The sequence below is a fragment of the Amblyomma mixtum genome, chromosome 10, assembly GCF_055824585.1.
Source record: "Amblyomma mixtum isolate Tamu chromosome 10, ASM5582458v1, whole genome shotgun sequence".
Classification (NCBI taxonomy): Eukaryota; Metazoa; Arthropoda; class Arachnida; order Ixodida; family Ixodidae; genus Amblyomma; species Amblyomma mixtum.
Window position 1 is genome coordinate 173994405 of NC_143021.1, and position 26926 is coordinate 174021330.

Consider the following 26926-nt stretch of genomic DNA (forward strand, 5'->3'; position numbering starts at 1 on the left):
CTTGTGTCGTTTTACCCTTCGCCTCATTTGAATTATATTGCGTGTCATCCAAGGTGTTTCATTTCTGTCTTTTTTGTGCCTATTTGGTACAGAAGTATTGATGCAATACGAACAGATTTTTTTAAACTGTCCCAGAGTGCGCAGACATCGGCGTCATCGAAATCGACAAGGCAAGTTTCCAGGTGTTCAATGACAGACGCGTCATTGGCACGCGAATAATCTTTAAAGTAACGTGAAGACGAGTGCTTCTTTTTTGTTTGCCGTGCTAGAGGAAATGAAGCACTAACCAGGTAGTGGTCAGACAGGCCTTGTTCCACAGAAACAGTGAAATTCACAATGTCGCGAGCTACGAACAGCAAATCTAACAACAAATTCGTGGAACCGACTTTACGGGTTGGTTCCTGAACGATTTGCGTCAGGTTGTGGGTAAGCATTATTTTAAACAATATGTTGGCTTGTTTTACGAATTGGAAAAACAGCGCAATCAAAGACGAGACACAAGAGAAGGACAAAACACCAGCGCTGTTGGCTTGCTTTGTGCAAGCACCGAGACACTCAAGAATTTCCCGATCCACACCTGGCAAGTTGAAGTCGCCAACCAATAAAATTTTACTGTTTTGGTACTGTAAGAGATGATTTTCTAGTTTAGTTAAGAAGTCGGTTCCTGAACTAGCTATATAGAGGATATAAAACAAAGTTTTGTCCCCAACAGGAAAGTTTCACACATAGGCATTCGATATCATGTACGTCATCTTGCAAAACAGCTTCAATTTGATTCTTACTTAGGACAGCCACTCCACCACCCCTAGATTCCCTGTTTTTTTGAAATACAGTGTAAGAAGGAGGAAAAACGTCCTCATCATTTACATCACTGTGAAGCCATGTCTCAGTAATCACTTCAACGTGCGGATCATGGTGTAATAGCGCTATTTCGAGCAGTCTGTCTTATTAACTAAACTACGCGCGTTAATGTTTATTATGCGCAAACGTTTGATCTGATCTCGCACATCACGTCAAGCCTTGTCCTGCTAATCTACTCTCTTATCCGAGTAGACTATCTTAACGCGTTTATTAAGCGATTTATCCCACAAAAACATATCTTTATCCACTTTTAGCTTGTCATGAATACGGGTGACCTTCTTTTTTTGATCCCTCTCTTCTTTCACGTTATCCCAAAGCAGTTTTCGTGTCAGCGGCGTAGATTGGGAATAATCGTTCTGAATTGATATTCCAGAGGCTCTATTATTGTCTTTTTTTTTCTGCAAAATTCTTCAATAGAGAATAACAAGGCGTTTGTCGCTCCGACGCCCCAAACTATGAATGCGCCCGATACATTGGGAACTGACTTGCAGCTTGTCCTCGAAAACTTATTTGATTGGTTTGGTTTATGGGGTTTAACGTCCCAAAGCGACTGAGGCTATGAGAGACGCCGTAGTGGAGGGCTCCGGAAATTTGAACCACCTGGGGTTCTTTAGCGTGCACTGACATCGCACAGCACACGGGCCTCTAGAATTTCTCCTCCAAAGAAATTCTAGCCGCCGCGGCCGGGATCGAACCCGCGTCTTTTGAGTCAGCAGCCGAGCACCATAGCCACTGAGCCACCGCGGCGGCAAAACTTATTTGATTATTTGATCTTTCAGCGTAGCTTCTGTTTCGCCAGGTACCTCAGTAATACCGTGAATGATTAGGTTGGACCGTCTGCTTCGATCTTCGAGATCGATCAGTTTTTTGGCTCGAAAACCCATCACATTCTCTATCGATTTCAAGATTGCTTGTATTTCCTTAGGCTGCCCGGTGAAAGTTGATGTTTCGCTCAGCTTTTTCTCCATTTTTTGTATTAGACTCTGCAGATCACTTACCATATTTACAGTCTTAACTAGCTCTGCTTTCATTTCACTGATTTCGGCTTGAAGAGACAACTGGCCGTCTAAAATTTGTTCAATAACTTCCTTTTGAGTCGGGCGAGGATTCGTTTCGATGTAGCCACAAAGGATCAACTTGCAAGCAATAAAACATTCATATGCCAAGGCAAGTCAACGGCGGGGGCACGGCAAGACCACGATACCTCGGCAATCGCTACGAATGGCGCTGGAATAGCTACCAACCTGCCGAAGGTAGAAGAGCGTCCTCGTAAGTGACATGTTGGGCCCAGGTCCGCCGTGCCCACTGAAGGTGAATTCCTGTGTCGTTTCTTTTATACTCGTGAGCTCCGATTACGTCACGGTGCGATAGGTGAATGCAGTCGTTGGAAGAACAATGTCATCAAATGGCGACACCGAGTCCTATGCGTTGTCGATGTGAAGTTGATTTTCATCGCAGCCACAGATGTCATCAGGCCACACGTGTCCAGTTCGTAACGCGGCGGAACCCAGGATAACCTGCAGAACGTAGAAGAGCGTCCTCGTAAGTGACATGTTGGGCCCAGGTCCGCCGTGCCCACTGAAGGTGAATCCCTGTGTTGTTTCTTTTATACTCGTGAGCTCCGATGACGTCACGGTGCGATGGATGAATGCAGTCGTTGGAAGAACAATGTCATCACATGGCGACACCGAGTTCGATGCGTTCTCGGTGTGAAGTTGATTACCATCGCAGCCACAGATGTCATCAGGCCACACGTGTCCAGTTCGTAACGCGGCGGAACCCAGGATAACCTGCAGAACGTAGAAGAGCGTCCTCGTAAGTGACATGTTGGGCCCAGGTCCGCCGTGCCCACCAATCGATGTACAAATAATTAATTGGATTCAGGCTTACTTAAATAACAGAGAACAATTTGTACTAAGAGATGAAGAACGCTCATCGACTTCATCAATATCATCTGGTTTTCCGCAAGGGTCCGTCCTGGGTCCTATATGGTTTTATTATATATTAATGATATTGCGAATGACATACACCCTCTCGTCGAAGCGCGCTTGTTTGCTGATGATATTGTGTTATTTTGTCGCGTAAAATGCCTGCAAGACCAGGTTCTCTTGAATGACTCCTTGAAGGTTGTGTATGATTGGTGTGTGAAATGGGACATGAGCATCAATTATGATAAGTCAACTTCTATGAGTGTGTCGAACAAAAAGACTCCATTAGTGTTCCCATACATAATTAATAACAGAGGACTAAAGCGTTCTAGTAAATAAAAATATTTAGGTATCACGATCAGCCATGACTTAAACTGGAGTGATCATGTGCAAAACATTTGTGGAGGAGCTCAACGAAAACTTGGATTCCTAAGGCGGAAGCTGAAAGATGTACCGTCGGATGTCAAACTACAAGCATATAAATCAATAGTAAGACCAACTCTGGAATACGCAATCATAGTTTGGGATCCGAATCAGAAATATCTTGTAGAAAAGTCTGAACGTGTTCAAAGATCGGCAGTAAGGTTTATATTTTCGCCTCACCGAAGAACGCATTCCGTATCAGAACTTCTATTACGAGCACAGTTGCCAACACTGGCTATACGCAGAAAAATTGCTAGGCTAAAATTTTTTATCAGCTTTATCGCAATATGTTCAATCTGGATTGCAGCTTGTACTTGCGACCACCCGGAAGACTGTCATCGCGTACAAACCATCCCTTCGCAGTTATGTCATACATGCCGAGAGTTGATGTGTATAAGTTTTCGTTTCTGCCTGAAACAATTACCTTGAATAAACAATTACCTTTCGGAATAACCTTGACCGAAACATATTCAACAAAACTTGTTCACTCGAAACTTTTGCAAAAGAGCCGGAACTTTGTTGTACTGACTGACTATACCATTCGCACCCTGTACTAGCCCGCAAGGGCTAACAGTATTTGGTAAAAAATTCAGGGGCACTTTGTCTAAAGTGGGTACAGGCGGAAGCGTTTTCCGCACCACCTTCGCTGTTTCTGTGGCACTGGTGGCGTCACATATATTTGAGTGCTAATTACTAAGTGATGGCAAATCACTAATTAATTGTTAATTGCTGATTAATGCATGAATACTAATTAACTGCTAATTAATGACGCTTAAGCTTTGCCTTTAGGAGTGGAACGCGACAGCGCGTTGTAGCGCTGTCAGGGAGTCCACGGAACGCCACCACCCATTCGGCGCGATGCCTTGCCCTTTGAACGCAACGCTTTTTGAGGAAAGGAAATGGCGCAGTAATTCTCTGTCATCTCGGTGGACACCTGAACTGCACCGTAGAGGAAGGGAGGTGGGAGTGAAAGAAGATAGATAAAGAGGAGCCGTAATGAAGAGAATGAAAATTGTATTTGAGGAAAGGAAATTACGCAGTAACTGTCTCACATATCTCGGTGGACACCCGTCAAAATTCAGGGCGGCACTTTTTTGACCTAAAGTGTGGTCACTGATGTGTGGTTAAGATGTTAAGCTTCGCCCCTAAGAGTGGAACGCGACAGCGTCTTGCAACGCTGCCAAGGAGTCCATAGAACGCTATCGCCAATTCGGTTCTACGCCTCGCTGGTCGGTAAATTGGTTTTTGAGGAAAGGAAATGTATCTGTCTCTCATTTGTCGGTGGACACCTAAACCTCGCCGGAAGGGAATGGAGGAGGATGAGAGTGAGTGAAGACACCGTATTCACTAGACGCGCCTTTGTTCATTCCAAACCATCGAGCCGGCATGGCGGAGTGGATAGCGTGCTTGTCTCTCACGCCGAAGACCGGGGTTCGATTCCTGAGCTCGACCAATTTCTTAATCGCTTTTACTTATTTATATGGCCTGACTAGTAAAGCTAATTAGGCTAATTGAGTAATTAAGCAATTAACTAAGCTCAGTCCCACTTACTTGGAGCATCACTATACGATCCCTTCAATTGGTTGTATGGTTACTAGCGTAAGTGCAATTGGCCCCGTTTGAAATTCGCGCACTGTGACGTCACGACCGTTTCCACCAATTGAAAAGCGTGACATTTTCTGTCGACAACTGCTGCTTACAACGATGAGACCTTAAAGGCTTCCGCCTTAATAAATAAGTAAATAAATTACTGTGAGTTATGTGGCCGCAGTGCATCGATTTCCAGCAGCTAAAGATAAGGTCCCGTGCGATTATTGTCCGGTTTTCAAGACAATCACAGAAAGATCTATTCTTGAGCAAGAGGGCAGAACGGAACCAAATGAAAACAAACTGCCTTATGCTCGAGAACTTGACAAAAACGAACAAGGAGTTGCTTAGGGACGCAAAAAACTGGGCTAAAAACACTTTCAATTACGTTTGGCACAGAAATCGAAAATTTTTTTTTTCAGACAGCGAGACGGAGGGAATGCAATTGATGTTGCGTGTGCAGCAAATTGGGATAAACCTGTTTAGCTTTATTATGTATTCCCTTTTCGTTAGTTTTTTTTTTCAGTTTCAGTTTTGTCAGTGACAGGCTCAAGGTACAATTCCTTCATTGCACATGGCGTTAGACACTTCTGGTTGTGTAATGACAAGAGAATTTCTGAACTTTTGCGGATCTCAGAACCCGCAGACATTTAGTGTATTTCATTTAAATGCTCGTTCAGCAGTGGCTAAGACGGCCGATCCTGGGTTGCTTTTTACGCAGTTAGGCTTTGATTTTATACAGTCATGCTGACCGAAACTTGGAATACTGAACACAACATCTTGAATAAACAGCGCGAACGAAGACGAGCACAAAAGACAAGAAAATGGACGACACAGCGCTGACTAACAACTGAGGGTTTATTGCTGATCACACAAGTATAAATACATAGATGTCGGCAGAGAGGGAAAGGTATACAAAGTGCAAAACAAACAAAAAAAAAACAAAAAAAAAACATAAATGTGACAACAGCAACAGAAGCGCGCTAGAAATCAGCGGAGATTATCAGCCCCCAGGAGTGACAGCTCTTTTTCCAGTAGTGTTAGCGAAGGAGTGCTTATACATGCATTTCCCTGCTTGAAATCTCCGCTGATTTCTAGCGCGCTTCTGTTGCTGTTGTCACATTTATGGTTTTTTGTTTTTTTGTTTGTTTGTTTTGCACTTTGTATACCTTTCCCTCTCTGCCGACATCTATGTATTTATACTTGTGTGATCAGCAATAAACCCTCAGTTGTTAGTCAGCGTTGTGTCGTCCATTTTCTTGTCTTTTGTGCTCGTCTTCGTTCGCGCTGTTTATTCAAGATGTTTAACCAACTAGCCCGCCAAAACGTGTTAATGAATACAACAATGTATTCAAGCTTCCTTTGTACGACTCACACTTTATCAAACGCACGAACAGTCGCGGTGGTGGCGCACTATTGATGGTAAGAAAACATTTTCAATCCGACGTGTTGCATGAATTTTCTTTTGTGAACCCTTATTATGAAGTCCTGTCTCTTGTTATAGGACGGAAGGTTGTGGCGGTTATCTATCGCGCGCCAAACGGACACTTAAAATCCTTTTTTGCCTTTCTCGAATTTTTCTTATCTTTCATAAGCGAAAACAAATACGATGTCATTTTAGGTGGCGATTTCAATATCAACCGCCTTGTAGATAGCTTCACGAAAATTGAATCTGAAAATCTGTTGAATTCCTGCGCTCTTCTGAACGTGATTTCCAATCCTGCACGTGTTACACAGTAGTCTGAATCACTAATTCAATTCAGTTCAGAACTTTATTTCCAACGACTCGTTGGGGGTCATGAGGCAAAAAAGCTGCCATTGGCAGCTTGAGGGTGCCTGATGCCTGTACGAGGCAGCAGCATATAGCCAACACAAAATTCTGAACACATGTTCAGTTACACTTTTACATAAATTGACTCATCGAAACACATTCTAAACAAATCAAAACACAGCACAAGAAAGTATACAGTACGAAAAACATAAAGGCAATGAAAATACAGTGAATAGAATACCATTAGCTGCACAAAAACTGGGATGAGAAAAAAATTTCACGTGTCTGTTTTCTATTACATGCGTCAAAATTTGCAGACAGTTTACAACCTATTTACAACCGATAGGCACATGCCTGTCCGAAACACAGGTGCAGTAAATACAGATATCAGTGACGACCGTGCTACTTTTAAGGCGAAAGCCTTTAATGCCTCATCGTTGTAAGCAGCAGTTGTCGACAGAAAATGTCACGCTTTTCAATTGGTCGAAACGGTCGTGACGTCATAGTGCACGAATTTCAAACGTCGCTAATTGTACTTTTGCTAGTAACCATGGAACCAATTAAAGGGGTCGTATAGTGATGCTCCAAGTAAGTGGGACTGAGTTTAGTTAATTGCTTACTTAACCAATTATCCTAATTATCCTTTCTAGGTTAATTAGGATAATTGGGATAAACAAATAATAACCTTTCTAGTCAGACCAGATAAATAAACAAAACCGGGTAGGAAATTGGCGAGCTCAGGAATCGAACCCCGGTCTCCAGAGTGCGAGACGAGCACGCTACCACTCCGCCATGCAAGCTCAATGGTTTGGAATGAGCAAAGGCGCGTCTAATGAATACGGTGTCTTCGTTCATTCCCATCTTCCTCCTTTCTCGTTACGACGAGGTTTAGGTGTCCACCGAGATATGAGAGACAGATACATTTCCTTTCCTCAAAAACCAATTTACCGACGACCAAGGCATAGAGCCGAACGGGCGATGGTGTTCAATGGAGTCCCTGGCAGCGTTGCAAGACGCTGTCGCATTCCGCTCTTAGAGGCGAAGCTTAACATCTTAACCACACATTATTGACACAAGCAGCAACACCACGCTTAAGGCTTTCGCCTCACCGCACTTTAGGTCAACAAAGTGCATCGAAGTAAGACATGATGTTGGGCTAATCGGTTCATGGATAGAGCGAAACAAAACTGCGCGAAGAAGACGGGACAAAAGAAAGGCACTAATACACACACACAAAGCGCAGACTTCCAAATGACTTTATTTTGTAAAAGCAGGGTGCTTATAAAGTTAATCACAGCAAACTAGGAGACAAGCAGAAGCAACGTCCGAACGGCAATGACAGAGTCAACAATACCACGTGTGATTACGACGCATGAAAAGTTCGAATGTGACCATCTAAGAAATTGATTTGTTGACATGAAAGAGATAAAGACAAAGATAAAGATTGTTTGCTGTGATTGCCTTTATAAGCACCCTGCTTTTACAAAATAAAGTCAGTTGGAAGTCTGCGCTTTGTGTGTGTGTATTCGTGCCTTTCTTTTGTCCCGTCTTCTTCGCGCAGTTTTGTTTCGCTCTAACAAAGTGCCCCCTGATTTTATGTGCATTTCGAAAAGTAAATTTCCTAATAGAAAAGTGACAACTAAATTATTTCGAGATATTTCGACAAAAACTGAACACTTTAAAAGAGGAAGTTAATAGTTATGATTGGAGCGACGTTCTCAAGGAAACAGCTGCCGAAAGGGCTTATGATTTGTTTTTAACGGCCTTTTTACGTATGCACAACGTGTTTTCCTTATAAACATTCACAGAAACGTAAGAACATTAGGAAGCCATGGATCACACCTGCATTGCTGAAGAAAATTTGTAAACAAAGGATAGGCCTTACAAGAAGTACGAAAAAACACGAGACCCTGACGTATTTAAAGCGTTTCAATTGTTCCGAAATAAACTGACGACGGAAATATGGAGAGCGCGCGATCAATATTTTTGTGATAAGTTTTTCTCTATGAATAACTCGGATGAACTATGGAGGAAACTGAACGCACTTCTGGGCCGGTCTTCAGGTTCAAACCCAATAACAATTCAGAATGGAGGTAAGGAATTGACAGGCATTGACTTAGCTAATGCATTTAACAGCCACTTTACAGATATAACTAGCAATTTTGTCGATTCAAGTACTCTTGATATTCGAAACGAGAAAGCTATGTTCTTAACGCCAATATCAGAATCAGAGGTGATATCGGTTTTCATGGGCTTAAATAACCGTAAAAGTGCTGACGCAGACTACATTTTAATAAAACCGGTCAAGTATGGGATAGAACACATGACAGGGTGCTTAACTCAAATATATAACCTTTGCTTATCTCAACTAATATTCCGAAGCAAATGCAGCTTGCCAAAGTGAGTGTACTGCACAAGAAAGGAAGTAAGAATGGTTTTACAAACTTTAGACCCGTGTCAATACTTTCTGCTTTTTCGAAAGGATTTGAAAAAATGATTCTCTCTAGAATAACAAATTTTAGTGAACAATGATATTCTTCACGACCCACAGTACGGCTTCAGAAAACACCGATCAACAGAAACGGCACTGCTGGAGCAAAAAGAATTTTTTCTAGAGTCTCTCGAAAACAAAGTAGCCCCTGGGGTATACGTCAATTTCACAAAGGTTTTGATTACTCAAATCACTCTATCCTACTAAATAAAAAACTTGAAATGGACGGCATCCGTGGAACTGTGCTATCACTTTTGACATCCTACCTAAATTATCGAAATCAGTACGTATATTGAAATGGCTACTCATCCCGTGTATTGCCCATTTCCGCAGGCGTGCCTCAAGCGAGTATTCTTGGCCCGTTTCTGTTTAGCTTGTACCTAAATGACATCGGAAGCACTGATCCCACGGTGAAATTTGTCATTTACGCCGATGATGTGACAGTGTTCTTCACTGCAGCCAGCCCAGATGAGGTCATCCCTAGAGCGAACAAAACTCTTGAGAAATTAGACATATGGGCTCAACTCAACAAATTAAAAATAAACGTTAGTAAATCGAAGGCTTTCCTATACCGTGCAAAAAAACAAAAATATTTGCATTAACAGAGACATTAAGTTGAACAACTCAAAGATAGAGAGAGTAAATGCATTTAAAATAGTTGTAGTATATTTCAGCGAAAATATGACGTGAGACAATCACGTGATTGTCTGCGCTTGTGTGTCTCTGTGTCTTTCTTCGTGGTTTGTCCCGTGGTTGCGCAACCTACACCTTCACAACATCATGATGAATGTACTACTCCCCCCCCTTATGTAATACCCCCTCCCAGGGGCCTTTAAGGGTCTAATAAATGATGATGATGATGATGTACCAACTAGGCCCAACCCAAGTTTTATTGACAATCAAGTGAGCCACGTTATCTCAAAACTGTCTCGCACCTTGGGAGTAACGTACGCAAACAGATATACTCTACCTCCAAAGGTTAAACTTTCATTTTACAATGCACTATTCCACTCACACATAAAAATGGCCCACTAGTCAGGCAGGATGCGTTGTTGGGCGAGTTGATTCATATTGCTTTAGAAAGATGGGATGCGCACATGAGACAAACACAAGAAAGAAGACGGGACGGTTGCAAACTAGACACTGAGGTTTATTCAAGGAAACGACATTTATACATAAGCATGTCAGCACTGGCAACAAAGGGCATCAAGGCAGATAGGCGGATAAAAAACGAGATAAAAACACTATGTAGATTCAGGTCATCATGTTTTCGAGGAAACGTATCTCTCTGTTATAAAGTTTGATTGATGTGTCACTGATGAAATCTATTCCTTTCTTTTGCATCAGTGACACATCAAACTTAATAATAGAGAGACACGTTTCCTCGAAAACATGATGACCTTAATCCACATAGTGTTTTTATCTCGTTTTTTATCCACCCTATCTGCATTGATGCCCTTTGTTGCCAGTGCTGACATGCTTATGTACAAATGTCATTTCATTGAATACACTTCAGTTGCTAGTATGCACCCGTCCCGTCTTCTTTCTTGTGTTTGTCACATGGGCGCATCCCATCTTTCTAAAGCAACTAGTCTGGGGGAATACAACCAAAATAAATTTGCAAAAAATCCTGACATTAAAGAAAAAAATGTCAAGAACTATTGAAAACGTCCCCAGAAGTCACCCTTCCCACCCTTTGTTCTCGAAGCATTGTTTAGTTTAGTTTTTTGCGGTTTAACGTCCCGAAGCAACTCAGGCTATAAGGGACGCCGTAGTGAAGGGCTCCGGAAATTTCGACCACCTGGGGTTTTTTAACGTGCACTGACATCGCACAGCACACGGGCCTCTAGAATTTCGCCTTCATCGAAATTCGGCCGCCGCGGCCGGGATCGGACACGCGTCTTTCAGGTCAGCAGCCAAGCGCCGTAACCACTGAGCCACCGCGGCGGGGTCCGAAGTATTGTATAATGAAAATAGAGCGCCTGCACTCGCACTGCTTTCATTGTATGTGCTTGTGTATAGGATTCAAATAAAAAAAACAATCCCATTGTCTCTTACGGTTAGCATCTCTTTGTAAAAGGACACTACTTTATGAGTATAGAAGCACACAGCCTTGGTTAATAAGCATACTGAAAAAATTTGCGCAGAAAAAACGAGGACAAAGCAAGACGAGACAAAGACCAGCGCTAACTCACAACTGAAGATTTATTCCGAAACACAAGCACATATAAATAGGAAAAAATGTGCTATATGTGCTCGTGTTTCGGAATAAATCTTCAGTTGTGAGTTAGCGCTGATCTTTGTCTCGTCTTGCTTTGTCCTCGTTTTTTCTGCGCAAATTTTTTCAGTATGCATATCAACCAACTAGCCCAGCTTTCTGCTCTTCTTGGTTAATAAAAACGTGCAGGACAGATTATGGACGACAAATGATAAACAAAATGCTACCACACTTGTTAATTTTTTTTTGTTATAGAAACGGTATTACTCCCGCGATAACTCCAAAAGAAGAACTGAAATTGCTGTTCACGGACAACAATCCAGTCATATGATGGTGTATTTCTCGCGTTCTGGATATGAACGCTGTACACTTCCTTGAGCAACGCTTTTCTGTCCATACTACACAATGCGCATAGTTTTTCTTCGTCTTTTCCTTTACTTATGTGAAGTTACTTTTTTTTCAACCTTTTTCCCGCATGTACAGCCGCGCTCAATATGAAAGGGAACACGCGAGCGCGTGGTCTGCGCTCCGCGCACCTAGGGTGGCGCTGACAACCGGCACCCGGGGAAAGCTCGCGCGCATGCGAGCTGAGGGAGAAGGGCGTGGTCTCCGCAGTGTCGTCTGCTAGCGCTCACACGGCGCTCCGTCTGCTACTTCTGCCTAGGCGTGCCAGTGCGCGGCCAGCAGCTGAGGGGATTCCCACCATGAGTGCCTCGTCGCCGCGTGTACTCCGTTCGGCGCGACGCTGCGTCAAAGCACCGACACTTGACAGCAAGGAACAGAACATAAAAAAATTACAGGATTGCCCCACGCGAAGAAAACGGCCAAAAGCTACCACAGAGAACAAAAATGATATGTTTATTTCAGTTAGCCCAGTATTATAAGAAGAACATGAGTAACACGATAATCGCGCATTAGCGAGACCACTTCATTTTGATACAACAAAAAACGATGTAGCAATATATTCAACTTCACGCGCAGCGGTTTCCGTGTCCCATTTCTGTTTTACTGTCAATTGTGACGTAATTTGCAACACTCTCTTATTTATTTATTTATTTATTTATTTATTTATTTATTTTGTATTGAATTACAATGAACGCGCCTGAACTATTATGAATGTGCCTCAGGTAGCCTCGATGCGCGCGGCTCCAGCTCTCTGGCTGTCTAGACTGACTGTGATTTTGCTGCCGTCCGCTCAGCTATTTGGTGAACTGTATCGCTGAGTTCACTAGTACGCGAACCCCCTTTCATTTGGTGCAGGTTGCGGCCGTCTAAAGCCCTGGACCTTCGCAGCCGTCTTCTCCCGCCGCTCACAATGCCTAAGGACTCCGTGCCCAGTCCTGCCCCACCCAGCCCGACCGTTCTGTGCGCTGGAGCGCTGCGGCATCGTGATCCCACTTTCTTCAGTGGCACCGGCGACGATGACGTCGAGGATTGGCTAGCATCGTACGAACGGGTGAGCACCCATAACAAGTGGGACGATGCACACAAGCTCAACAACGTCATCTTATACCTTTCCGACGTTGCGAACCTATGGTTCAGAAACCATGAAGCCGACATCCCCACGTGGTCAGCCTTCAAGTGCAATTTTTCTGATGTACTTGGCAGGCCTGCGGTGCGCAAGCTGCGCGCGGAACAACGCCTGCGAAGTCGGGCGCAGCTGCCTGGTGAAAATTTCACCAGCTACATAGAGGACGTTGTGAACCTGTGCACACGAGTCGATGCCTCTATGACTGAGCGCGCCAAGATCGAGAACATTATGAAAGGAATCGACGACGATACGTTCCAGATGCTTCTGGCACGCAATCCCACCACAGTCGCCGACGTCATAACCCATTGCCAGAACTTCGACGTACTTCGGAAGCGACGCATCCTCACCCGTTCTCCGCTCTCGCAGCAGGAGTCGTTTGCTTCCCTCACATCTGACACCGACCCGGCGCAACTGTCACCGCAAATAAAGCAGTTTGTTCGGGAGGAAGTCGCACGTCAGCTCTCGTTGATGCCCTCCAGTCACGACGCTGCGACTCCTCTGGTGGCGCCATTGCAGGAGGTCATCCGCCATGAAGTTGCCGAGGCTATTCCCACTGCCCATCAAGTCCCTTCGGTTGCTCCATTAACCTACACCGAGGCTCAGTATCCCCAACCATCTCCTATACCCGCCCGGATGACCTACGCAGAAGCAGCGGCGCGCTCCGTGCCCCTGACTGTTCCACCTCGTCAGCCCGTCCTGCGCCCGGCCCCGTCTCTACGCCCAGCCCCGGTTTCTTCGTCGTCACCACAGCGGCTTTACAACCCTTGGCGCACATCAGATAACCGTCCCATCTGTTACTCCTGTGGGTACCCGGGACATGTCGCCCGCCACTGTCGCCGTCGCATGGTGGCAGCGCCAACCATCTCATCCCCTGTGCATCCATCTCAGGTGTTTTATTCGGCTTCTCCATCCTCGCCGCAAGACGCGTACGCCCGCGACCGTCGTGCTTACGAGACCCGACGTTCTCCATCCCCACGCCGCCACTCACTGTCACCAATGCGCCGTCGCCCTCCCTCCGCTGAAGAGGGAAACTAAGATCCGCAGTTCCGGAGGCAAGAACTGCGCGCTGTTCGAAAATCTCAAGGCCTCCGTTTTCCCCACGCAACGTTCTTCAGGTCGTCGTCGACGGACTGCCGGTACATGCGCTTATCGACACGGGTGCCTCAGTATCAGTGATTCACGAAAAACTCTGCCGCCGCTTGCGTAAAGTCACGACGTCATTTACGGGTCTCTCGCTCCGCACCACTAGTGAACAGTGCATTGCCCCTCTCGCCTCGTGCACAGCGCGAGTCATCATTGACGATATATTGTATCCAGTCGAATTGTTGGTGCTGTCCTCATGCTCACATGACATAATTCTCGGGTGGGACTTTCTGTCACACAACAACGCCGTCATCGATTGCGCCCGCGCTGAAGTTGAATTTTCTCCTTTGTTTGACGAGCTTACTACTGAAACCTCTGCCCCCTTGCCACTCAAGGTCACTATCGCTGAAGATGTTGAAGTAGCGCCGGGAATATCTGCCCTTGTTTCCCTTTCGTGCCGTGCCGCGTCGGATGACACTGTTTTATTTACGCCGTCTGCTTCCTTTGTACGCCGGAAGAACCTGCCTCTACCTTCTGCTGTCCTCGATGTCCGGCGGGGTGTCACGAGGATGCTGCTCTACAATCCATCCCCGTGAGCCCTTACCCTGCTACCTGGTGAGTCCCCTGGCTGCATTCAACCTGTCTGCCTTCTCTCTGCCCTTAATGTCCACGAGGCAGCCAGCGGTCCCTCACTAAACGCCATGCATTCCGAGCTCGCTACTGAACCTGAGCCTGACGAACTTTTCCGCGCCGCCATCGACGATACTCTTCCGTCTACCTACCGTCAGCAGCTTTCAGCCCTTCTCCACAGTTTCCGCTTCGCTTTCGATGCAGCCCATCAGCCTTTAGGCCGTACATCAACCGTGGCTCATCGCATTGAGACCGGCTCCCACCCGCCTTTTCGGCAGCGCCCCTATCGCATGTCTGCGGCTGAGCGTCAAGTGATAAGTGAGCACGTTGAAGACATGCTCATCCGTGCCCGAACCCGTCCTCTCACCTCTTACCACCTCTGATATGCTTGTGGAGCAGCGCAAAGACCCGTGGCTTGCGTCGATCATCGACGTCGTGACCAACGCTCACACTGCTGCGCCTTCGCGCACTCTCCGCCTCCAGGCACCCCATTTTGCCTTCCGTGATGGCCTGCTCTACCGCCGTAACTACACGCGAGATGGTCGACGGTGGCTCCTCGCGATACCTCGCCATTTACGTTCTGAGATCTGTGCCTCGTTTCACGCTGACCCACAATGTGCCCACGCCGGTGTGTTGAAGACGTTCCAACGAATATCTCAACGTTATTATTGGCGGGGCATGTTCGGGTACAGGGTCGCCCACTCTTAGTTAGAATGCGCTAGCGCATTGCCGTGCTCTTTGGAGGGTCACTGCGTCCGAAACGGCTGCGCATCGAAGCGAAGTGGCAGATGACGCGAAGCACCACGTCCAGGTACACCTTCTCCTGCGCCACTTTCCTGCAATGAGCGACAGTGCCGCACGCGGTGGCCCTCTGAAGAGTGCGGCTACGTGCTAGCGCATTCTAACTAAGAGTGGACGACCCTGTAAGTACATTCGTCAATACGTCCGCTCCTGCATCGCCTGTCAGCAACGCAAGTCTCCCGCGCCCCGTACGAGCGGCCCCTTGCAGCCATTGCCGTGCCCGGCTCGCCTATTCGATCGTGTTGGCGTCGACCTCTACGGCCCGCTGCCCTACACGTTATCTGGGAACCGCTGGATAATTGTTGGCGTCGACCACCTAACCCGATATGCAGAGACCGCCGCACTACCCGCTGCCACTGCTCGTGACGTCGCCCACTTCCTGCTGCACAATTTTGTTCTTCGCGATGGTGCGCCGCGCGAGTTGCTCAGTGATCGAGGCCGTGTCTTTCTTTCGGACGTGGTGGAAGCCCTCCTCAGAGAGTGTCGCATCATTCATCGGACCACCACTGCCTGCCACCCTCATACTAACGGGCTGACTGAGCGCTTTAATCGCGCTCTCGGCGATATGCTCACCATGTACGTCTCGTCAGATCAGTCTAACTGGGACGCTGACCTGCCTTTTGTGACGTACGCATACAATACCGCCACCTAGTCAACCACGGGATTTTCCCCTTTCTACCTGTTGTATGGCCGTGAGCCGTCCTTCACAATGGAGACGGTTTTGCCGTACACTCCGGACGCCTCCGAATGCACGCCCCTTTCCGAACTCGTCAAGCACGCCGAGGAATGTCGCCAACTGGCCCGTTCTTTCACCTCGGACTCCCAAGATCGCCGAAAGCATGAACACGATGCCCATCAAACCGTGCACGCTTTCTCTCCAGGTTCATTAGTTTGGCTTTGGGTCCCCTCCACTACACCAGGACAGTCTTCGAAATTTCGTAGAGAACCTCATGGTCCTTACCGCGTCGTCGAATCAACATCTCCTGTTAATTATATTGTAGAGCCGCTTACACCCTCTTCGGACTTGCGTCGTCGCGGCCGTGAGCTTGTCCATGTCAGTCGCCTCCAGACTTATTACGACCCGCTCCTCTTGCCATCACCATAGGTCGCCAGGATGGCTCCTCTTCCATCCCGAGGCCATTGTAGTGAATTACAATGAACGCGCCTGAACTATTATGAATGTGCCTCAGGTAGCCTCGATGGCAGACGAAGAAGTTGACGACGAAGTGTGCCGGCGCGCGGCTCCAGCTCTCTGGCTGTCTAGACTGACTGATTTTGCTGCCGTCCGCTCAGCTGTTTGGTGAACTGTATCGCTGAGTTCCCTAGTACGCGAACCCCCTTTCAATTTATTTATTGATACTGTCAGCCGTCAGGCCGTTACAGGGTGGAAACAGATGCATATGTAACTAAAGTCACACAGCCACAAGTGTAAACAGTACACAATTCAAAACAGCCAAATTAAAAACGACAATCGCCGCCGCGGTGGCTGAGTGGCTATGGTGCTCGGCTGCTGACCCAAAAGACGCGGGTTCGATCCCGGCCGCGGCGGCTGGAATTTCTTTGGAGGAGAAATTCTAGAGGCCCGTGTACTGTGCGATGTCAGTGCACGTTAAAGAACCCCAGGTGGTCGAAATTTCCGGAGCCTTCCACTACGGCGTCTCTCATAGCCTTAGTCGCTTTGGGACGTTAAACCCCATAAACCAAACCAAACCTAAAAACGACAATCGTCGCAACACAGCTGTCCTGCACTGCAGATACAGGCCTAAAGTACAAACTCTAGTGGGTAAATATTTTGGCTTACAACCATAAAATAGCAGTAGGGAAACAAAACGTATGAAAAGAAAAACAAAATTACAGGGATGTCTATTCAGGTAAGTGACGGTACAAGCAATTTTCAAATTTGGGGAGATTGTCTATTTGCAGAAAGGCCTGAGGCAGGGAATTCCATTCTGTTATTGTTCTGGGGGAAAAGGAGTATTTAAAACAGTTAATACGGGCCATCATGGGTGTAACCTGGTAAATTTGAGAGCTTCTTACAGGGCGACACGAACGCTGTGGCAAATAGAGGCTTGTGTTTAAGTTGAAGTGATTATTGCGCAAAAGATAAAGAAATTTTAGCCTGGAAATCTTATATGCGGCGGCCTATATGCGGGGTCAAAAGTCATTTAGACCGAGTCGCGGATAATATCACACCCCGTGCGCTCGTAATTCCATAATAGTTGTCAGACACGGTGCAAAAGTGGATCTGCTTAAAAAAACTTGAATTATTTAAGATATGCACCAAAGGTTTGTTTTAATACGATAGCGACTTGTTATCGACAAACCGTGGGCGTTCCACGGAAAAATGTCCAAAGGCGCAATGGGTCAACAATGCCTGGTATGGACTACCCACAGACATGGTCTCTGCGCTTTTTCCACCTGCGGCATCCCGGCACCGCTTCCGACGACCGGCGTCAGCAGTGGCTCATAAGATGATGATCGCGACTGTGTCCTCACAAGCTAGGACGAGTCATAGATGTCTTGTGAACGAACAAATGTTTTATGACTTCGCCTTCTGAAAAAGTTTTTGGGCGAGCTAGGACCGCAAAGTGAGGCAGCGTCGACCTAAATTCGGAGTCTAACTTTTTTTGCCCAAACGGGGTCGCGAGTTGTGGGGTCGACTTATAATCAGAATCGACATATAATCGGCAATATACGGTATTTGCAGAAAGGCGTCGAATCAACGGATGCCTCCCAAACACCCTCCACTGTCTCCAGCATTTAAGATTCACAAACAATTGTGTAATTAATAAACATCTTAGCCACACATTACTGACACGAGCAGAAGCACCGCACTAAAGGCTTTCACCTCACCGCACTTTCGGTCAACAAAGTGCCCTCTGAATTTTTACCCTGACAATTGCGCCACCGCACTAAACGACTACTTCGTTTCTGCTTTCACGCCCGCCAACATTACCTCTGTGAGTCAGACACCTAGCATTCATCCACACCCCATGACAGAAACAGAAATCAACGCACAGGGCATATCAAACCTCATTAGCTCCCTTCCGCTCTCTGTATCAGGTGGCTGCGACGAAATCAACAGCAAATTGTTAAAAAAATCGCCGATGATTACGTCACTTCGAAATGCGAAATCTGAGAACAGCTCATCAGCTGTTTCCGCTTTTCCATGGATTGAGGCAAAAACTCGAGCAAGGTATGTATGTACAATTACAGACAACTTCTTATTTTTCACACATATCCCTTCTTCAAGAAACACTCCACTAACAGTTCTTGATTTTCATGATGGAAGCTTTGCGGACGGAGAAATAGATGGATATATGGCCGACTTGCTGCAAAAATGCCTGGTTCCCAAAGACGAGGTCTGCGCAAGTATTTCGCGAGGTTGTCACAGCTGTGGGAGCTGTTACGAGAGAGAGGAACGGGATGTTCTCCCGTATAAGTGGTAAGAAATTCCCGCTTGTATTTGTAACTACACTGAAGTCCCCACCCACCCGGCCACCCTGGCAAGTGGCAACGTTTCTAGAACAACGTTGTCGATGCCAAAGCATGCAGCGCACATCTGTCACTACCGCCACGTAGCTTAAAGCACGATGGAGGAGTCCGCTGTTCCAAGAGGGCAGTTATGCGTCTTCCCTCTGGTTCAGGTTTCCACCCAGATGTGCAAAACAGGTACTGCGCATTTCCATTCGTCAAAAACCAATTTACGAATTTTACCCTCTGCTTTTCAAGCCCCCGCTCTATTGGTTTTGCAGCAGTGGGAGACAGATACTGCGCATTTCCTTTACTCAAAAAGAATTCTTGCACTTAAAGTGCGCTACCATAAGAAAGAGAGGCAAGCAAACAAAAACAATTTGTTCACTGAAGCTTAAACGGCGGCTCGAGTGGTCAACGCCCTTCTTATGCAGGATGTCCCAGCTAACATGGACCAAGATTTATAAAAAAAACTAAGCATTCCTCAGAACTAAAATCGGGTGGAGGAGGATGTTTTTAGGGTTTATCTATAGTTACAACACAATTTTTTTGGTCCTCCTATTTGAATATTTAGTCGAGATAAAAAAAAAAATAACTTTTTAAATATAGCTTGAAACGTTCAGGCGTCAATAGGAAAGTTGTGGAGCTCCACAAATATTGTCCAACCCAGGCACTTCAGACGAGATAGACTTAGCGTGGCCTTTTTTATTCGGGAAAAACGGAAGCCCGCGGAGTTCTAAAAATAACACGTGACCGCGCGCTCCGTGACTCCGGATGCGCCGCGATTACACTGCTGTGCTAGCGCCCACGGTGACACGGTGGCCGCGCCTATTTCCTCGTCGTGCCGGCAGACCTCCGTGCCGACATCCTTTTTGCCTCTCACGACGAGCCCACCTCTGGTCACTTGGGGTTTACACGCACTCTCACTCGAGTACGCTAGGCCTATTATTGGCCAAAACTTGCTGCCACTATCCGCCGCTACGTCCGAGGTTGCCGTGATTGCCAGCGCCGCAAGTCACCTCCCCTCGAGCCCGCGGGTTTACTTCAACCAGTTGCAGCTCCTCGTGCGCCCTTTGGCCAAGTCGGCATGGATCTTCTCGGCCCATTTCCCCTATCAATGGCCGGCAATAAGTGGATAATTGTCGCCACAGACTACCTGACACGCTATGCCGAAACCAAAGCGGTGCCGCGTGGCACATCGTCTGAAATTGCGCAGTTCTTGGGACGAGATCCTTCCATACGTGACTTTCGCGTACAATACGGCCATACAAGAAACCACTCACTTTACGCCATTTCACCTTGTTTATGGGCGCGATGTGCACACCAAGTTGGATGCCATGTTTCCATGCACTGCCGACGACCGGGCGATCACGCCACACGCCGAAGAATTTCTCCAAAACGCGGAGGAAGCCCGCCAACTCGCCCGCATGCACATCAGGAGGCAAGCCGCTACAACCAGCGACACCGCCACGTCGAGTACGAACCGGACGACCAAGTGTGGGTATGGACCCCTGTCGGTCGCCGAGGCATGTCGGAAAAACTCCTATGCCGCTACTTTGGCACCTACAGAGTGTTGCGTCGCATAACAGATGTGACTTATGAAGTTCTGCCCGACGGTTCTGTGCACAGTGCGCGCCGTCGACACCAGACAGAAGTAGTGCACGTACTGCGTATGAAGCCCTTTTTCAAGCACTGACAGCGCTTCCACACTTGTTTCGGTTTTTGTTTTTTTCGCAGAGGCCCGTTTTCCCCCTTTTATTTTGCCCCTTCGATTGTTGTTCCCCTACTTCCTTCGTTAGCTCGTGGCGTGGTAGTGGTTTTCCGTATTCCTTTTCTTTTTTTCGGGAGGGGGAATAATGCCGCCAGGTGGCCCCAGGTGGCATCAGAAGACAAAGAGGGGAGAGTTGGCTCACGCGCCCTGAGAGCTGATTCTGTTGGCGCTGCTGGCGAACGGTGTCTCCTTCCTTGGTTCCGTGACAATATTAAAAGAAAGTACTCATCTATTTTACGCAGTCGCGTCGCTCTCGCAGTCGACAGCCGGTCCGGTCCCCACGCGTGATCCTAGGAGCACCTAAACATGCGTCCGCACAGCACGGCTGTCCTATACCACGTCACCTCATGCCTCGCCCCATTCATCTCACTCTCTGGCGTCCTCTGTTCCGTCTCTTGGGATCCGAACCGCTACCTTCCGGGCAATGAGTATTACGTGCGCCCCCAATACGCTATTTTGCCGCAGTGCATGCCCTGTCTGCATTCATTTTGTTTTCTGCACTCCGGTAAATACAGCGCATTGGACGGAACACAAAAGAAGACACAATACAGTGGGTCTGGCAGCGGCATGGCGAACGGTTCTTGCAAACACGTGTGCTTCATTTTGCAGGTAGCCGCCAGCATCGCTGGACCATACTTCCTGAGCAATGCTTCTTCTTCAAGCTTCCTTCATGGAAAATGCACCCTCACGGGCCCTCGATTCAGTTCCTGCTGTCAACCGATAGATGGCAATGCAACCATATCCTCATCTCAAGTCAGCAAAAAGCGATTGGAGGATTGGTGGCTGAAAAGCAGAGATGTGGCATAAGGTTAGAATTGTAGGAAACCGTAGGTAAAGATGGTGGCGATTCTTAATGAAATTTGCCAACACAGTAAACAAAAAAAAATAAAGAAGAAAAGCTGAGCATGGTGGCATTTGCCACCACCCCGTTTCAAAGGGGGCGCTCCCATCCATCCATCCATCCATCCATCCATCCATCTTCCGTCGATCTCGCCTGTCTCGACCACGCATGGCACAACCCCGGAACGACATCGACACGGACCCGACGGGATATAAAAGCGACGCACCGGCCAATCCTCTTCAGTGGGTCTGGCAGCGGCATGGCGAACGGTTCTTGCAAACACGTGTGCTTCATTTTGAAGGTAGGCCACAAATACGCTTTCAAATGTTTTAGGAGCGATAATCGTTTCTTATTGCTGCTGCCAGACCCTCAGCACTTTGCGTGTATTTTTTCTTGCCTACTGCATTCCTTAAGAATTTTGTTGCAACTGTCCGGCGATGTCGAGACTAATCCAGGCCCAAAGGCAGAGGAAATGCTAACGGGGCTGCTAGCTGGACAAGCACGAATCAGCGCAGAGCCTTCCGCGCTCAACTCTAGAATGGTTTCCTTTGAACAGCGTATTACGCACATAGAGGCGTTGGCTTCAACTGCAAACGACGCTCTTCAGCTTGTTCATGATTTTGAGATAACTGTTGAGAACCTTAAAGATGTCATTACCAAACTTGACCGCAAAAATGATGCCCTGGAAAACCGATCCCGTAGGAATAACTTAATCATCTATCTTGAATGAACCATTAAATGAAACTTCTGAGGGGCTATTAGCTTCTGTATTGGAGTTACTGTATTCCAAACTTTGAATCCAAGGTGAAAGTATTGAACGCTGTCACAGGCTTTGCACGCAAAGAACTGAAAGGACGAGACCTATAATTTTTAAACTGCTAGACTTTAGAACCAAGCTTTCCATTCTTAAAAACGCCAGAAAACTGAAAGGATCTCATACGCACATTAGTGAAGACTTTTCTGCGCGTGTACGGCACATTCGAAAGGCTCTCTGGGACAACTCGGTTGATATCCGCAAAGAAGCAGACAAGTATAGGTTGCATTACGATTCCCTGATAGTCGACAGTGTTCGTTACACTTGGGAGGATGTTTCCAAAAGGCTTGTTAAGGCTGCACGTGCTGCAGTGCCTAGGGACACAGAGTGACTCGTAGATGAGCAGAAAGGTAGAAATGAGCAGAAAGAAAAGCAGAAACTGACTCTTTTGACCTTAAATGCTAGAAGCTTGCTTAATAAGATTGAAGATTTCAATTTGCTTGTAGAGTGTTACACTCTGTCAGTTATTTGCGTAACAGAAACATGGTTGGGCAACTCTATATCAGATGTAGAATTTTTGCCTCCAGATTACTCGGTCATCAGAAACGACAGGCAGTTTGCTAGAGGAGGGGGCGTAGCTATGTTCATTAGAAAAGGCATTGAAATTTTTGTACTGCCAGAACTTCCGAATACTGAGTCTGTTTGGTGCCGGATAAACATTTCTGGTTTCATGACAGTTGTCGGTGCTGTATACCGTCCGCCCGGTTCGGAAAACATTTTCTCGCACATTACAGAATACATAGCGGAACACAGGCTACACAAGTATAAAATGATCATTACAGGTGATTTCAATGCTCTTTGTATCGATTGGACCTTGTTAATTTCAACAGGTCGTGACAAGACTGTTTGTGAATCTCTAATTATTATGGCTATATCATTTGATTTAACACAAGTCGTTGAATGTCCAACACGAGTAAACTCTGTTCTTGACCTTGTTTTTGTTAATGAACAGTTGCTAGAGTACGGATTTCAGTGTGATATAGTCGACGGACTGTTAGATCACAAGTGTGTTTTCATGAAATTCAATGTGGTTTGTGAGCTTCATAAGCCGAATTTCAATATTGTTAAAGATTTTACCCGTGCTAACGACTGTGCTATTACTGAACTGCTAGCGTCGTCTTTCGGAGATTTCGTGGCAGGCAGTGAAACATGTGGTGTTGATGCTTTGTTAGAGCAGTTTTATAATTTAGTGCATAGCTGTGTGCTTCATTTCGTCCCCACAGAATGTGTGAAACATAACCCGAAGCATCCGTGGTACACAAGAGACAGAATTCATCTCATAAGACGCATCGAGCGCTTGCGCAAGCGCAGCCGGTCAGGAAACGAAAGCCGCGATTCACTACTACTTTTACTCAAGTCGGAGCTAAAGACAAAAATGACACAATCTAAACACTTTTAATTCAACACAACACTGTCAACATTCATGAAAGAGACCCCATCGAAATTTTGGAAAACAATATTACCCTCTTCCCATGACTCTGTATCCTTCATTATCAACGAGCAGCCTTGCGCTGATCCCGTAAACATTACTGAAGCCTTCAATAGCTACTTTCACTCTGTCTTTCATTTTGATGATGGTACCAATCCTCCTTTCATTCATAGCTCAGAACACCAGTTACCCAACCTCGAAGTAAGTTACGCTGGGGTTCACCACCTGTTAGTAAAAATTGACACAACTAAAAGTGCGGGACCACAGGCCATACCTAACATGTTTTTAAAGAGGTACTCGGAATGGAGTGCCCGTTACCTTACAGTGATTTTCAACAAATCACTGGACACATCCTCCGTTCCCCAGACTTGGAAAATTGCCAATGTCATCCCGGTGTTTAAATCTGGCGATAAAAAACAAATTAGTAATTACGGACCGATCTCCCTGATTCCCACTTGCTGCAAGCTTCTTGAGCACATTATTCACAAGCACCTTGTTCAGCTCTTAACTTGTCATAATCTACTGTCACACTGTCAGCACGGTTTTCGATCTGGTTTTTCCACTGTCACTCAGCTCATTGAATTTACTCACGACATCGCTGCCGCTTAAAAAAAACCGCGATCAAATCGATGCAATATTTATAGAGTACTCCGAACCATTTGACATGGTCTGCCATAATAAGCTTCTTCGTAAACTACGCACCATGTATAAGGGCAATAAGTTACTGGAATGGATAACGGACTGCCTGTACTTAAGATCCCACTTCGTCGCTTTTAACCATGCACAGTCATCGTCAGTCACTGTAACTTCAGGTGTGCCCCAAGGATCAGTGCTTGGGCCTCTACTCTTTATAATTTTTATTAATGATGTAGCTAATGTTACTAATGACCCCGCACTGAAGTTACGCCTATATGCCGATGACTGTGTGCTTTACCGCAACGTTGCTAACGCCGATGATCAACAGGAACTAAACAAAGTGTTTTCATTGTTCTGGTAATGAAGTAATGCATGGCAAATGAAAATTAATTTCACTAAAACAGTTGCAATGATCTTTGGTAACCAAAAGAATCCGCTGCATTTTTCTTACAGTAATAACGCTAACTACTTAACCCATGTCAGCGAGTTCAGATACCTGGGCGTTATATTTTCGCGTAACTTAAAATGGAATGTTCACATATATAACATATCTGGGAAAGCACTTCGCAAACTTGGCTATCTCAAACGAACCTTAAAAAATGCCACGAAGGAATGTAAATTAACTGCTTACAAATCACTAGTTCGACCCATCCTGGAGTACGCCTCAATTGTCTGGTCCCCTCATTACGCGCGCGACATTGACCGCTTGGAATCAGTTCAAAAAAAAGCAATACGATTCATCTTCGGCCGGTATGATCGCAAGTTTGCACCTTCTTCCCATATGCACAGTTTATCATTACAAACTTTAGAACATAGGCGCACACGTGAACGCATCATTATGCTGCACAAGATCGTTCACACGTCATGTGGCATTCAGGCACCCTTCACATTTGTGTCCTCAAGCGCACGTGCAACCCGACGGAACCACCCATTAAACATTGTTCCCTTCGAACCACATATAGATTGTTTTAAATTTTCTTTTATGCGAAGCGTATTGCTAGAGCTACCACTCACGCCGTCGCCGTGGGACCCCTAGCCGTGAAACCACGTGACACCGTGACGTCACACCACGTGACATCGGATGAGAGAGCCGGCCTCCACCTCGCGCCGTCGCCGTGGGACCCCTAGCCGTCACACCACGTGACACCGTGACGTCACACCACGTGACACCGTGACGTCACACCACGTGACATCGGATGAGAGAGCCGGCCTCCACCTCGCGCCGTCGCCGTGGAATTCTTCGCATTCCCAAGGCTTAGCCAAGCTGAGCCTCAGCCATTTTTTTTCCCTCGAACTGTTGAAATTTGGAATGGATTGAACGGCTCACTTCGTTTATTGCCAATTGAAGAGTTTGTTGTTCAGTTGCCTGACAATTTGACCTTTTGATCTGTTTTTAATACTTCTATATTATCTATTTCTATGCTAGCCATGTTATTTGTTTTTACTAATGTATTTACCCACTCCTGCTCTGTCTCTCCTCAGAGACAGCAGTAATTATAAATAAATAAATAAACAAGATGCTAGTACAAAGTGCTCTCTGTTCCGTCAAATCCGCTCTAGTTATGGAAGTGGAAAACCGACTCCCCCCCATATTGCATTTTGGTTTTACATTTTATGTAAAAAACCTTCAAATCGCATCAGTTCTTATCATTTGCGCATCCCTAGCTCGCTTTTTTGTCCTCAAATTAAATTGCGCCCTGTAAGAGTGGATCATATCGAGATGAAGCTGAACGCGTCACATTACGCCCTAAACGTTTCCACTATTTCATGCCATGTTCACTCCGCGAGATAGCAGCAGTCGCCGTAGTTAAGAGGAAGTGTCCAGAAAAGCATGTACTGACCACACACGTTGACGACCGCACCGCTTGTGGGTCCCACTGGCCACAGCAGCAACAAGAGGAACAAGCTCTTCTTCACCAGCCGGCATCGCCCGCCCTCCTCGGAGACTTTGCACACAGGTCGACGAGTCACACCCAGCCGGCCGTTGAGAGCCACCGTCATCCTTGTGGCGATGAGCATCCTTCGTCTTCGCGACCCGGTGGGAATTCGAGAAAGTGGCGCCTCGTCTTCTCGGCGCTCATGTTTTAAAAATAATCGTTTTGAGGATGCGAAATTCTCAGTAATTCTAATGCACTTTAACTGCGCCATGAGGGAAGGATGAAAGACGGAAGAGAGAAAGTAGCCCCTGCGTGCAGGTTTTAAAATTTTTCTCTTAAAGTTTAGAGGGAGAGGGGCGGAAGGAGTTTGAACACGACGACACTCATTTCTGCGTGTGCTTCCAGCTGCGCCTTTGAGCACAGCCGACTAATAATCGGGTGCCACAGGCAGCTGAACTGCGTTCAGGAGACCGCCAGCGCCACATTCATTGGAAGGCACCGGCAGCACAGCTATTAAAGTTTACAGCGAGCGCATATGCCCATAAGTCTATGTTTGATCAGGCCCGCACTAGTCGCGTTTTTCTTTCGCCCCACCGAGGCAGCGCAACGCTTTCGTTTCGCTTATGACCTGACTGTTTCCAGCAGGTTTATTTCTCACATTTTCAAGTTATCGATGAGCGAAAATTCTCAGCTCTGGGGCACAAAGCTCCATATAATATGCAATGCCATGTTACTCTCAATCTTACGTCTTCAGCGACCA

General features: G+C 46.5%; 1 long non-coding RNA gene across 2 annotated transcripts in view; it reads right to left on the reverse strand.

Annotated features, from left to right (window-relative positions):
• Nucleotides 1-26397, reverse strand: part of LOC149327777 (uncharacterized) — a 65087-nt gene extending 38690 nt beyond the window's left edge. For both annotated transcript variants that reach the window (XR_016286306.1, XR_016286305.1), the window contains exon 1: nucleotides 26131-26397. This is a non-coding gene — a long non-coding RNA (uncharacterized LOC149327777). The remainder of the gene's footprint in view (nucleotides 1-26130) is intronic.
• Nucleotides 26398-26926: the final 529 nt, after the last annotated feature.